The following is a 14,077-nucleotide window of genomic DNA, read 5'->3' on the forward strand; positions in this document are numbered from 1 at the left end:
ATGGTCCACAGTTGACCTCCAGTTGAGTAGTACATGACAACCATAACGTTGATGCAATTGGCCATCAACAGGCGGGCAATAGTAACATTGCTGAAGCTCCAACATGAAAGCCTCTGCAAGGAACCTGAACTGGGGCTGATTCTCGTTTGTGTGCCAGCACATAGGTTTGCTTCACCCTGCACAGGTGGCATGGTGCCTACTAACTTCACCAATGCGGACAGGTGCTCGGAATCCAGATCTTCCAAATTCGTTGGAAGAGCCAAGCATCTGGTCTACTTAAAAAAATGTGGTGGGACTAGGTTTTGGGACAATTGAGCTGTTTCGCCTCAGTGAGTCCTGAACTGTCCAGTCCTTCAAGGCCACTGTCTGAATCTAGAAGGTTTAAACTCTAAAGAGTTTCGCTCTCTGGAATGATGTGAGCTGAGTACCAATGGAAAACATGAACTCAATCATGCAGATACTTCATCCACCAGGCAAAACAAAGAACCATATGTAAATACTGACAAATAAACCCAGCTTGCCTATAGCTTTCCACATCTGTGGCTAGGGAAATTAGCTGTCAATCTCCACTCCTGGTAAGTCTGATGTAAAATCAGCACCAGCAGATCCTGCAGGGGCTGCCATGCTACTGCCACCACCCTCTTCAAAACCTGTGAACTAGTAGAGAATACAGTCGTCATACAAAACAACACACACATCAATAGAATGCATTTCTTAATTCAGAACTTCCTAAACCTATTTACTAAAAGTCTCCATTTGTTTCTCAGCCTCTTTATGGAACAAGCATTGGCAAAGCAAATGAGTCTGGCATTGGGAAACTGGTGCGATAGTTATTTTTTTAATTGCAAACATATACCACAAAAATAAGAAAGATACTGCCGTCTAAACTTAGCAGCCGTGTGCTTGCAATACAAATGTTAAATTAAAAAAATATCTATCCAGCCATATAATTTTAATACAAAATTATGGTTGCCTCCTAGCAGTCAAGTGTACTTACAGGAGGAATAGAAACTATTTTTTTAATGGACATTACAGGAAAATTTGATTGCCAAAGGTGCAAAAAAAGGTAGTATTGGCTTTGAATAATCACTGACCAGCTGTGGTCTCGAGGTACACGTCTTTTTAGGTGGATGTGCACATGCGATCAGGTAAAATGTTATCACACACAGTGAAAGCTTAGGAAGAGAGCTAATGGCTGAAGTGGGCAGGCCCTTCACTCCATGGTGTAAGCTGTGGCAGGGGGTAGAGGGAACAAGATGTAATAACACTTGAATAAGCCAATGGATCGAGGGGGTGACCCAGAACACTTCTAGGTATGTGTATATGTATTTAATTATTAATTATGCTGTTTTTGATTAAATAAGACTTGGTGAATAAACTAAAGCTGTCCACGGCATGCCAAAACGGACTGAGCAAAGTTTGCAGCAAAGGCCTTACTCTTCCTCCTTTTGGTCTTGGACGAGCAGGAGTCAAGGCCAATACTTAAAAAACAGCAATCTGAGGGGTATTCATCAAACCAGAGATAAAGCTTTCTCCTAGTACCCTGACTTACTGTTTGGGTGCTTGCATGTTTTCTATTCTAAAAAATATATTTTGGAAGAATCGACACCACAAGTAGTCATGGCCTTTTGCGTGTTTTGATTCTGAAAAAATGATATAGACATTTTTGCCAGCAAAGGACGTTGCTGGCTCAGCTCTTGCAATCTTGGTCTCCTACCAGACTCAGGCATTTCTGGAATGCCCACCTCCAGAAAATACTATCCAAGCGGAGGTCATTTCCGGGGATTTCCATGTTCAAAAGAACATAACATCAACGTTCAACTTAAATTAGCAATTCGTGTGGTGCATGGGGCTTCCTTCCTAAAGAACATGGACAATTATCCTCTGAAACATATTTTTTAGGTCTTTTATTTTTAGGTCTTGCATTAGCCGAGCCACATCCTTTTGATTTTACTAAAATTATATATAAAACAGACACACGCACACAACCATACACACACACTCTCTCTCTCTCTCTCTCTCTCTCTCTCTCTCTCTCTCTCTCTCTCTCTCATTCACATATTTTTTCCTCCGGCCTACTACACCATAGAGCATGGTGGAACACGTCAGCCCACTTCAACCATTGGTTGACCAACTTTACTTTGAATTACAGCATTCTGCTCTTTCAAAGGAGCACATCCATATGCTAAGTAGTTCCTTTAAAAGTTCAGGATGTGTGCTTTTTTAATAAAAACTATTTTTGCTTTGAGCCGATTGTTTGGTTTTTTTATTTTGGTGAAAGCCTGGCAGCTCCCCTAACCATAAAGTTTACAAAAGCCTTGAAAAAAAAAAGCGAGCACTAACAATGCAAAAAGCCAAAAGGATTACGTCAACACCAGACATATTGGCTTTGGCAGTGTTTGTTTTTAAGTGACCATTGAACAGTATACTGTTAGCAATGCCTTCCAGTCCTTACAAGCCTAGGCCATAGGTGAAAGTGCAGTCCAGAAATAAAAGGTTCTCTTATCCGGTTCCAAGCCACTGTGCCATTCAAAATACAGCCCCAGTTGCCTTTTTAGATATAAGTCCACCCAACACCTTAATGTACCTTTCTCTGTGTTGGTGTGATGGAGCTGCTTATACGTTAAGGGGTAGATTTACAAGCCCCTTGCGCCACTTCTGTGTCACTTGTAACATGGGAAAAGTGACGCAAAAGTAGCACAGGGGCCTTGTAAATCTGCCCCTTACTCTCCCTATACCAGTGATACTCGAAGTACGGAGCGGGGGCGCATGTAACCCTCCTGACCTTTACATGTGGGCCCCCCTGATCAACAGCAGCACTGGACTCTATGGAGATTTAAAGATGTTAAATAAACTGGCAAGTATTTATTTAAATGTTAATTTAAGTTAAAGAATGGTAGTAACTAGGGTGTCCCGCACTGCTTAAATTTATAAACACCTTTGTTTCTAAAGACATCGTGCAGCAAAACATTTAGAAATATAATAAAGTTTGTTCAAAATTCAAAAAGTGTTTATCATTAACATGCAGAACTGTTTCACCTTAGTACATCAGATTATATTAGTGCATTGAGAAGCATTTTGTTTTTTAAGTGATAGTTTTCAAACATGGATATACAAACTTTTGTTCTCTCCCCCGGCCAGCCCCCCTTCCTCCAACAACAATGCCAATAGTGAACTATGGACAAATCTGTTCTTATGTGCACTCTTTGGATAGCCTGCATTTATATTATACATGAACAACATTATGTTTTATAATCAAACACAGGAGAAGGTTTTGTACAGCATACATCCTGAAGTTGTGTATTTTGAGATCCTCATGTGTGATAATGAAAAAAGGAGGGAAAGTGAAATAAAACAATTGCCTAGAATCACACAATTTAGTAAAGTGGAGAAGCCAAGGTTAATCCCAAGTTTTTGGTTTCACATTGCGCATTCGGACAGTAGGTGTGTATGCTTTGCTTCCCCTACACCCACCTTATTTCCAGCCACCCTTCCCCACCACCACCCTGCTAACCTCAATGCGGCCCTCCGTCACATCACAGACCCAAACTTTTTGGCCCCTGGGTACCCATGCCCTACACCATCCTGCCTTTACACTCCACTAAACTAGATAATCCCCTCCTCTAAACTAGATATAGATAATTGTCTCTCTCCGCCCACTTTCTTTAAAAGTGCCTTGAAGTTTTGAGTCAATGTAGAGTATGTGCACTTTACCCCCACACACACATCTTCCCATCACCTCACCAGCTATTAAGCACTGTGATCCAAGACACAATAAGAGCACCTATCTGGCTGGTCGCTCGCGCACAAGGATGGGTTGTGGTGTAGAGGCCAGAGCTGCCAACTTTGGAGCTGGTGGAACCAGGTTCCAGTCTCGGCTTCGCTCAACAGCCTGTGATTCTGGGTAAATCCCTTAATGTCCCCACGCCCAAAAAATAATAGTAAATATGTCCTTTCCTAATGTAACTGGTGCCCGTGTAAAGTGCTCCGATACCTTCGCGTCGAATTCGCGCTATATGAACCTACAAAGAAACACACACTGACCACTCAGGTTCCCATCAGCACACAACCTCTTCCAACCACTCACCCTCACAGTGTAACTTTCTACCTGGGTGAGCAAAGCGTTTCCTCGCCCCACACGGACAGTGCGCCCTGTATAAATTTGACAATACAGAGCCGATCCGATCTAAGTACTTGCAGGTAGACAGGTTCACTCGCACTCAAACACGCCCGCTCATTAGGGCGGCGCAGTCTGTGAGGAATTTTACAACAGCATTCTTCTCAAAGAGAAAGTACACAGAAAAATCCCCGAAGGCACGCCATGGGCCGAGATGCGCAAACAGCCGCATGGACCACCCAAAGCCCCCGGGCGCAAAACAAACACCTGAATGGACGATTGACCGCTGTCTGTTGCCATGGCAGCCTGATCTAATTACATGATTTATCATGGCGGGAGTAAGTGTGCTGGAAATCTACAACGCTGCCGTGTATCGACAAGATGGAACGGAAGGGGAGAGGGGAGTGAATGAGAGGACTCGGGGGACATATCAGCCTTGCAGTTACCCACATACCCACCCCCAATCGAGTGCCACGGACGGCCGTAAGACACTCTCACGTGGAGGACGCTGGCGCATAGGGGTGCACACTTCACAGCGGAGAGATGTCTCAATTATTTCACTATTTACACTAGCAGCTTCTGTATAGAGTGCATCGAAGACGAAATGCATGACAAGTTGGCACTATGCAAATACCACATTATTATTATGAGTGATACTGCGCCCTCTGTCTCTCGAGCAGTCACCCCGAGCCCTCTGCTTACAGCGCCCGCCGAAAACTCAAAAGTTTCTTGGAGTTAGGATTGGCACCTTTCTCAGGGAAGCATCTGCGCTGTAACAAAGTATACCCCCCCACCCCCGAATGTGACGGGGTCACTGATTTTCCCATATATCACAAATATACATTCGCCTTGAGCGCAAAGGGCTCCCCCGAAGTAATAGGCCCCACTGAAAGGTTGCGGCCCCCTGCGCGCCAGGGACTGCAGTGGCCGCCGTTACCTCCCTGGGGATTTCTTTGTATTTGCAGTTACGAATTTTATTTTCAAATGGGGAAAATACTGCCTATGGCTGGTTTCCTTCAATCTGCTTCCTGGCTCTGACATAAAAACACCAACGTGTTGGTAAGATCCTGGACATATGACATCCTGGGGGCCTAAATGGCAGGCGACAGTACTGAATTGTAAACAGAGCTGAGACCCTGGGGTTTTCCAGTTCTAATAACGTGGTTCTGCTATCCCCCAGCACTAACAAGAGATAAAAAGAAAGCACGACCGAAGAAGCCAAAACAGAAACTGCCTTCAACCTCGGAAAAGAAATTCTGTTCTTGTTTAAGTTTCATGTTGTAATTACTCTTGCATTCCCTAATTGTATTTGTTTTCCTCGGCATGATGTGGTTCCGTAGTTTTTGATGCAACGTATTACTCATTATACTGTCTAGTGTGAAACGAGTTCCTTCAATTGAGCTGTGTGTGTTGAGGTTGGGGGGGGGGGGGGGGGCACGACTGTCAGATGTGGAGTCCTGGCAGAATGCCGTGTGAATTTGACACAGTGCCTGTCACTGTGTCATAAAGAGGCTTTGAAAGCATGCTCATCCAATCCTTGGCCTCTCCGCGGAGCACACAGAGCAATGGCCTGGCATGCCAATTATAATTTGGATTACGTGCAAAAGCGTGTGAAGGATGAACACAGCTGTCAAAATACTGACAGTGTGAAAGTTAAAGAAAATACAGTGCGTATAGGTGAGCGGGTATGTTGTGCGTGGGGGGGGATTGGTGAAGTGCAGGAGCTGCGGGGAAGTATGTGAAAGAGAATGTAAAAAGATAGTGCTGGAGAGGTAAGAGAAACGGCGTGAGATATGCAGATTGAGTATTTCAGAAAGATATGAGGAGAAAAGGAGTGTAAATGTCTAACAAAGAGACTGCAGAATAGAGTAATGTGAAGACAACAATGGGACAGACTGAGACGCTGCGAAGACTTGCCCCTTGTGGGAGCTATAATAATATTTAATTTATAGTCTACTTACTAAAAAATAATATATATATATATTTATATGTGTATATATATATATATATATATATATATATATATATATATATATATATATATATATATATATATATATATGTGTGTGTGTGTGTATTTTTTTTTATCTGTGGCCCCCTGTGTGCTCCTCCCCGCTAAAACTCACATCTAGAGAGACCCCACTGTGTGTTCTGAGCTAGCACTGCTGAACGGGCTTATTTTTACGCCTGTTATTTACAGCGGTTAGGAAGGAGAAGCACGGAATGAAGCGCTACATACAAACACGTTTTATAAAGTACCCTTTCTATGCGTGTCAATGGGCCGGGTCCTAAGTGCCGTGGGTGGGTTGCAGCCGCGAGACATGGGAACATGCTCACCGAGGCATTCTCAAGACTGCGCATGCTCCTGGCAACCACTACCGGGCTGCACAGGTCGTATATAGTTGTCGTCATACATTTGGGCGCTGTTAGGGGTCAGGTGCGCAGAGCAGACGGTGCGCTTTGAGGAGCGCCGTATCTGCTTTTCAAGTTCTGTTGCTGAAACCTACACTCACATAGTGGAAATTGCCGCTATGCAGGAGCCAATGTTTGTCGCCTGTACTGTCGGTGAGAGGATCAAGGTCACAGATTCGCATCCCACCATCGCAGCTGATTTCAACTTTCCTAGATACACGAGTTAGGCTTTTTCCCCCGTTTAGAATCACTACTTTAAATTTCATGTACTTGCAGCCCAGGCTTGGCAGATTGTGTTGAAGTACAAAACAGCTGGATACTTTATTATGAATAATTACGTATTTATTTTATCTCCGCAATCCAGCCTATTTTCAATTACTCGAGCCTGTCTGCCTCTTTTAACAGCCCCAGCAGTCCATATTTCATTATTGACCTGGCGTATTGGTCCCTGTATGTAAACTTTTAGGAGCCACCCCCCACCCCTCCCGCTCACCAATGCGCGCCTCTGTGTGCGAGGTGTGAAGCTGCAAGGCTTGTTTTTTTCCACAGTTTACCCGACCTCGCTCCCTCTTCCGTGGGTGCTAATTGTATCCGGAGTGCGCAGCATTTCACAGGGGACACGTGTGGTGATCTGTCCCTGCTGTGAGGCGCACACGTACAACATACGGTAAACACAATACAAATAGCTCATTTTCTTTTCCGTATACTACGAAATGATATGCGGGTAGCTCTCGCCCTCCCGCCGCCACACTCCTGTTTAACCCTGTGCGTGTCGTAAACCTGCCCGGCCCTTTCGGGTAGGGCGTGGTTTATCGGTGTGGTCACATAAGGGAGTAAGTCTGACGCGCTACTTGAGTCGTCAATTACTACTCCATATTTTGCGAGGAGCATTTTCTTCTGGAGCGCGGCCATTGACTGCAATTATTTCATTCTGCGGTTCCAGGGTTTTCCTCACGATTATAGATTTGCCGCACTTGTCACATAATTTATTATATTCTGCATTCTTTTGATATTTTACAAAAAAGCAGTTGCTCTGCCTCAAACTCATCAAAAGCTACTATAAACGCTGCTACTCCTGCTGCCACAAGGTGTCAGGCCTTGTGCCCACACCAGCAGCACACCTTTCATTTGCTGAGTGTTCTAGTTAGTTGTAAACTCAAACTAACAAGGTAAAACGTTGTTCAGACATTGTTAATTTAGTAAAAATGTCAACATAGGGAATTCAGACTGCTTCAAAATGTGCTGCGTTACACCACATAATGTCTTTTCTTGCCACATGAGTTATGCCTTCCCTGCCACATAATTCCTGTGGCCCTTGAGCATAGGCAGCGCGTTCACTTCTTTTGTGGTGCTAGAAGCGTGCCAACATCTTCTCTGGCATAAGCGAGACCATCATATCCAACCTGTGAAACAAAAGTTCCCACGCACCACTTGGAAACTTCAATCCACCACCACTTCCTGCCACCCCCTCTGCGAGACCTGTGGCTTTTGCTGACTTGGAAATTGTGGGGATTTTTGGGGCTCAAGACAATGCAATGTTTTGTAGACCTCCCTTTCATAACAATGGAGCGAGATAGCCATGTCTGGTGGCTTAGTGGACTAGTGTGTCCACTGTAGGGGACTGTGTTCCACCTCATGGTCACAGGTTCAAATCCTGGAGGGTCCACTCAGGCTTTCATCCATCTGAGGTCGATAAAATGAGCATCATTGAGTGGGAAACTATTAACATATGTTATTCAGCTCCCAGATGCTCTTGGGCGAACGTGTGCTTAACAAATACACAGTATGTTATGTGATGGTTGTGGCAGTATCCGGGTCACCCTTTGCTAGAGGCACCAAGGTGGCTTTCCAGTATTGCCCTGCTGTGACTTCGCCCCAGGCACCTGTGGCAGACCCTTTCATGAACACCAAGTACTGGAACTACCTGCACTCTCACAAAATAGTCCTCCTAGTTCCCTGTCCTTAAGGAAGAGCCTAAATATGTCCGGATGTCGATCGAGCCCTTCGCGAGAAAGGCTACCCACTCTTGTAGGTCTTTTTAGCTCTTTATGGTTAATGCCCAAGTCAATGGCCATTAACTATGCTATGCCACATGGCAGTTATTGTTACCGCTTACCCCCAACTCTTGGGCCCAATGCTCCATGACCCCAAGACACAATGTGGTTAATTCACAAAAGCATTTATTACTATAAGAAGTAGTACTCTGGGACCACTCCTTTACATACTCTTATATGCCTTTGTGAAGGGTATGCCCAGATGTCGGTCCCGGGCTCACTGTGCACCTGGATTCAAGTAAGCCTGTCAGAGAGGTGTTACCCCAAAACCAGTCCCAGGATGCTTGTTCCTGATCCTGGGAGGACCTGGCCTCGCAGGTCAGTATGACCTGTTCCCATGAGCGGCAGGGTCAAGGCTGATTAGCATATGGTTGGGTCCAAACTGGGGTGGCATGGTGAGAAAAATATAGATGGATTAAAGCAGATCTTTGTGACTGGAGGTGAATGTTTGTATTGTTCAGCTTTTCACCCATCATCTGTTCTTTTTGCCTTCGTGAATCTTTTTGCTTTTTTGTGAATCAGGCATGAAACATCTAAATCCCTATTCATATAAATGCTAAGACGCTTAGCCCTGCCTACCTGCACTAATTGTATATGCATATTCCCATTCTATACCCATTTTAGATGTTTGGGGGTACTGTGCAAAGGCATGCAAGAGGACGTAAAAGAGTGCGACTTTACCTACTGCAGAATGTCTGTGGGAACAAGCCTTGTCTCCAGCCCCATCCTTTAGTTTCACAGTCGGATCCATGCTGTGAGTTGTGTTTTTGGTGCATTACAGTTCTGCTGATGCTTGTGAAAACGACGTGCGGCAGAAATGCCCAGAACTGGATGGAACACGCTGTGCAGTTTTTGCCCACTCATAATATCTTGCAGCCAGGCCATGCAATTGTGCAATTGTGTAGAATGTTATCAAGCTTTAAAAGTGTGAACCATTCTTCAATCACTTGCTGATTCGGGCCTCGAGAAAGAGGGAATATAAAATAAATACTGTGATGGAGAAGGAAGGGCTAACACATTTTTGCAAAAGTCCTAGTAGAGGGAAAGCAAAGGTACATTTGGAGACCTGTTGGAATCTGTGGTGTCAAGGGTAGCTGGTGAATGGGTAGAAAGGTTGGAGCTTATAGTCACCAGAGGGAGTTAAATTATGTTACCATGTTTTTATGTTATATTTGCTGCGTGGGCAAAAACAAAACTGCAGGAAACCCCCAATAAAATAGCTCGATGGTCCAAGTCTATTCATGTCACGTGTTCAAATCCCGGCAGTGACTCCCCCTTTCTCTCTTCTGAGCTTGATAAAATGTGTGTCAATCAGTTAAATACCAATTCTACCTATTAATTAGAAACATATTCATTTTTTCCGTGAGCTGCATAAAAATCAATATTGCAAGGTGTTCCACCGGAACACAACAGTATTTTGTAATGTCTCACGGACATGGCAAACTTGGAACGCACAAACAGAAAATAGCGAGGGCTTTTCTTTCTCCTTACCTTACAGAGTAACTAGACGAGGGGGTGAAAGTTGGCGGGAAATATTATGGGTCATTTTCTAGGCACGCCTTCTAAGAATATGATACTGGTGAGTAGGGGTATAGAGGCGTGAGAGTTCGACTTGAGTACACAGGAAAGGGGTAATAAGTATGAGCACCAGCTGTAAGTGAGACGGTGCAAAATGCGAAATCTTCCATAAATATCACTAACTTCGGGTTGCCTGATTGGCCAACCCAGTTATGATCGACGTTACATATAATAAAGGCAGTGGGTGAACATCCCTTGCAAAATCCACTGGGAAGTTTAGTCAATCCTTCAAAGGTCGCCAACAATAAATCATAACACCCGTGATTAAAGCGCCAAGAGAGTTATGATCGACGTTACATATAATAAAGGCAGTGGGTGAACATCCCTTGCAAAATCCACTGAGTAGTTTAGTCAATCCTTCAAAGGTCGCCAACAATAAATCATAACACCCGTGATTCAAGCGCCAAGAGGCGCCTTATGCGCCATGCAAGTGGCTTAAGGGACTATTACGTAACCTGCAAAGACAACATATGCTAATGTGAAGAGCTGGACCTGCCCCTCAATAAAAGTCCCGGCATGTGCCCCAATGGGCTCTGTCGAGAGACGGGCACACGCAGTGGTAATGCCCTCCCCGCCCTGGCACTGCCCTCCAGTGAGGTGCGGTTGCAGCGCGCGCTGCCTGCTGCCCGGTCCCACGGTCCGGCCCACCCCCCTCCCGCTCCTTTCAGGAATTCCACTCTCACGAGTACTACTCCGGGCCTGGAGGACCTGGGGGCGCACTTTCTAATAATAGCAGTGTCTGCTGCGGGAGCGGCAGGGAGGCGGGGGCACGCTGGCAGGGCTGGACCCAGGGGCACAGGAGCGCCCCCCCCCCACCACCCCCTCTCTGCCAGCCTCGGCTCGGCTCGACTTCCCCGTCAGACACGCGCCCGCCTCCCCTGCAAGAAGGAGAAGGAAGAAAAAAACACAACACAGCCGCAGACGTCATCGGAGCAGACGTACAGGGGTGCGCGGCGCGCGCGGCGCCCCCTCCTCGCGCAGGACAGGCTGGGCTGCCCACCGCACTCCCGGCGGGTGCCACTGTCGACGCGCCCCGTCCTGATGCAAATGGCAAGGCGCTGTTAAGGCCTGCAGCCCCCCCCAGAACTCTGACCCCATTACCTCCTGTGCCCGAGGGTGCACGAGCCCACCTTTCACATTGACGCCCCAACACAGTTTTTTTTTTACCCCACGGATCTAGTTTTATTATGCAAAACAAAAAAGTCGTCCAGTGTTAAAAGGTGCACCCTACTTGAGTTGTGTTTCAAGCTGGAAGGAGCAGGCCGGGGGAAAGCGAAAGACTTACTGCGGGTTGCAGGCAGCGGATGGAGGCGGAGAAGGGGGGGATGTCTGCGTGCACTGCCCTCTCAGCCCTGCTAGCGCTTCCCCCTTCAGCACAGCGGATCCGGCACGTCTCCTCCTCTGTAGTAGAAATGATGTCTGCGGCGCTGCTCTCTCTCGCCCTCTCTCTCTCTCTCTCTCCAGTATGTAAATGTGTAATAGAAGCCAAATATGGAGCAGTTTGGCTGCCTCTGCTACAGCTTCAAGGCTCCCACTTCATTTCATTGCAAAAGGGGGATGGACTGGAGGCAAGGCAACACTGTGGCAGCCAGCCAAGAGAGCCACACAGATTATGATTGCATACGCACGGCAGCGCCGGGCCTGCCAGCTTAACCCGTGCCTGGCTGCACAGAAGCTCTCGGTGCGCTCGCGCTCCCTCCCTCTCTCACGCGCTCTCTCTAGCTCTCACGCGCTCCTCGCTCTCCTGTCACTATGACCCGCCACGCTGTCGTCAGGCACGCTCGAGCCGCTTCATACGCACCGCTCCTACGTTAGGACCCGAGTTGTTATGTGTCTGTGAAAGTGCAGGCCTTGCCTGTGCACAGAAGTATTTTTCTCTCTCACAAACTCTGCTTACTGTCACTTTATGTAATAACTGTACAGACTGGATTCAGGAACTCCGAGGCATAACCCGGAACTGGATCTCAGTTTCAAAGCAACAGACGCAGTTCATGGAGTGCAGTTATTGAATAAAAATGACAGTTGCAACCGGGTGTTCACCGGTTATGACTCTAGGTGGGGAGGGGGGGGAGGGGTACATGTATTTCTGGATTCAGAAGTGACAAGAACAAGAAAAGGAATGCGATTTCGGTACGAAGGGCCGCAACTTTTACACGTTTATTTTATTTCCATTTTCTTTTCACTGACAATTTTGAATCTGCTGCCCTCCGGTGGGTGGACCCTCTAACTTTTTATGTAAAAAGTCGTTCATACTACAAACAAGTCGACTTACCCTTTGCACGGTGATGTTCCTACCTGGGTGCCCACTGTACAGAAGACACATTCCTATCTGCCTGTCCACTGCAAACACTATACTAACATGCCTTCCATGGCAGACTGATCCTAAGTGGGACTTCATTACATAGAAGTTCATAACTGGACCTCCACTGCAGACATACTAAACACAATTCTTCCTCTGAGGACCTGTTCCTAACTGGGGCATCACTGCATTTGTGATCTTAACCGAGCCTCTGTTTCAGAGAAGTTTCTAACTTGGACTGTACTCCAGTAATGGTCCTCACTGGGCCTCCATTGCAGATATGTTCACAACTGGGCATTCACTGCAGACACGTTCATAGAATTGCCCCCACTGCAGAACTGTTCCTAACCTGGCCTCTACTCTAGACATGGTCTTAAATGGGCCTTCAATATTGATGTTCACAACTGGGTCTCCAATTCAGAGATGTTCATGAAAGGGCCCTCCACTGAGAACGGGGTCTCCATTGCAGATGTATTGAAATATTGTAAAAAGAACAATTGATGGACAGAATGCAGAACAATGTCATACAATCACCCCAGTGCAGAGATCTGGGCCTAAATCCATTGTGTTTTTTCTCACCATGCCATTCCAGTTTGGACCCAGCCATATGCAAATCAGTCTTGACCCGGCGCCCAATGGGAACAGTCCAGCCCGAACTGCCAGGCCAGGCCCTCCCTGGACTGTAAACAAGCATCCTAGGACTGGTTTTGGGCTTTCAGCCCTCATCAGCCAGGGTAGCTTGAGTCCAGTGGCATGAAGAGCACAGGACCCACGTCTGGGCATACCCGTCCCACTCGGGGTGACAAATGCAAAAAGAACAGTTGATGGACAGAATGCAGAACAATGTCATACATTAACCCCAGTACAGAGATTTGGGCCTAAATCCATAGGTTTTTTTCTCACCATGCCATTCCAGTCCGGTCCCATGAAGGCTGTACCCAGAAACTGGTCCCAGGATGCTTGTTTCCAGTTCAGGGAACACCTGGCTTGGTAGTTCGAGCTGAAATGTTCCCATGAGGCACACGGTCAAGACTGGTTTGCATATGGATGGGTTTGAACTGAGGTGGTAAACTGAGCTAAAGAATGATGATGGATTCAACCCAGATCTGTGACTGGGGGTGAGTGACTGAAAAGTTTTAGCGCTCCGTCCATCATCCCTTTGTGTTTGCTTTTTTCGCCCTAAATTGGCAGGGTATGCCCACTTGCTTACTTTGCCACTGGATTCAAACTTGCCTGGCTGATGAAGGGTGTTACCCAGAAACCAGTCGCAGGATGATTGTTTCCAGTTCAGGAAAGACCTGGCTTGGCAGTTCGGGCTGGACTTTTCCCATGAGGCACAGGGTCAAGACTGATTTGCATATTGCTGGGTCTGAACTGAGGTGGTGAAATGAGCTAAAGAATGATGATGGATTCAACCCAGATCTGGGTCTGGGGGTGAGTGTCTGAAAAGTTTCCGCGCTTCGTCCATCATCTCTTTGTGTTTGCTTTTTTTGCCCTAAATTGACAGGGTATGCCCAGACGTGGGTCCCTCACTTTGCCACTGGATTTAAACTAGCCTTGCAGATGAAGGGTGTTACCCAGAAAGCGATCCCAGGATGCTTGTTTCTGGTTCAGGGA

The 14,077-nt window shown here is 46.5% G+C and overlaps 1 protein-coding gene across 2 annotated transcripts in view; it reads right to left on the minus strand.

Annotated features, from left to right (window-relative positions):
* The window catches only part of ATXN1 (ataxin 1), a 1,154,375-nt gene extending 1,142,507 nt beyond the window's left edge, over positions 1 to 11,868 (minus strand). Inside the window, exon 1 of one of the 2 annotated variants that reach the window (XM_078687925.1) lies at positions 11,447 to 11,868. The gene's annotated coding sequence lies outside the window, so the exon portion shown is untranslated. The remainder of the gene's footprint in view (positions 1 to 11,446) is intronic. The other variant, XM_078687926.1, reaches the window with a different exon arrangement.
* Positions 11,869 to 14,077: the final 2,209 nt, after the last annotated feature.

This window comes from Lissotriton helveticus, chromosome 4_1, assembly GCF_964261635.1.
Source record: "Lissotriton helveticus chromosome 4_1, aLisHel1.1, whole genome shotgun sequence".
NCBI classification, from domain to species: Eukaryota; Metazoa; Chordata; class Amphibia; order Caudata; family Salamandridae; genus Lissotriton; species Lissotriton helveticus.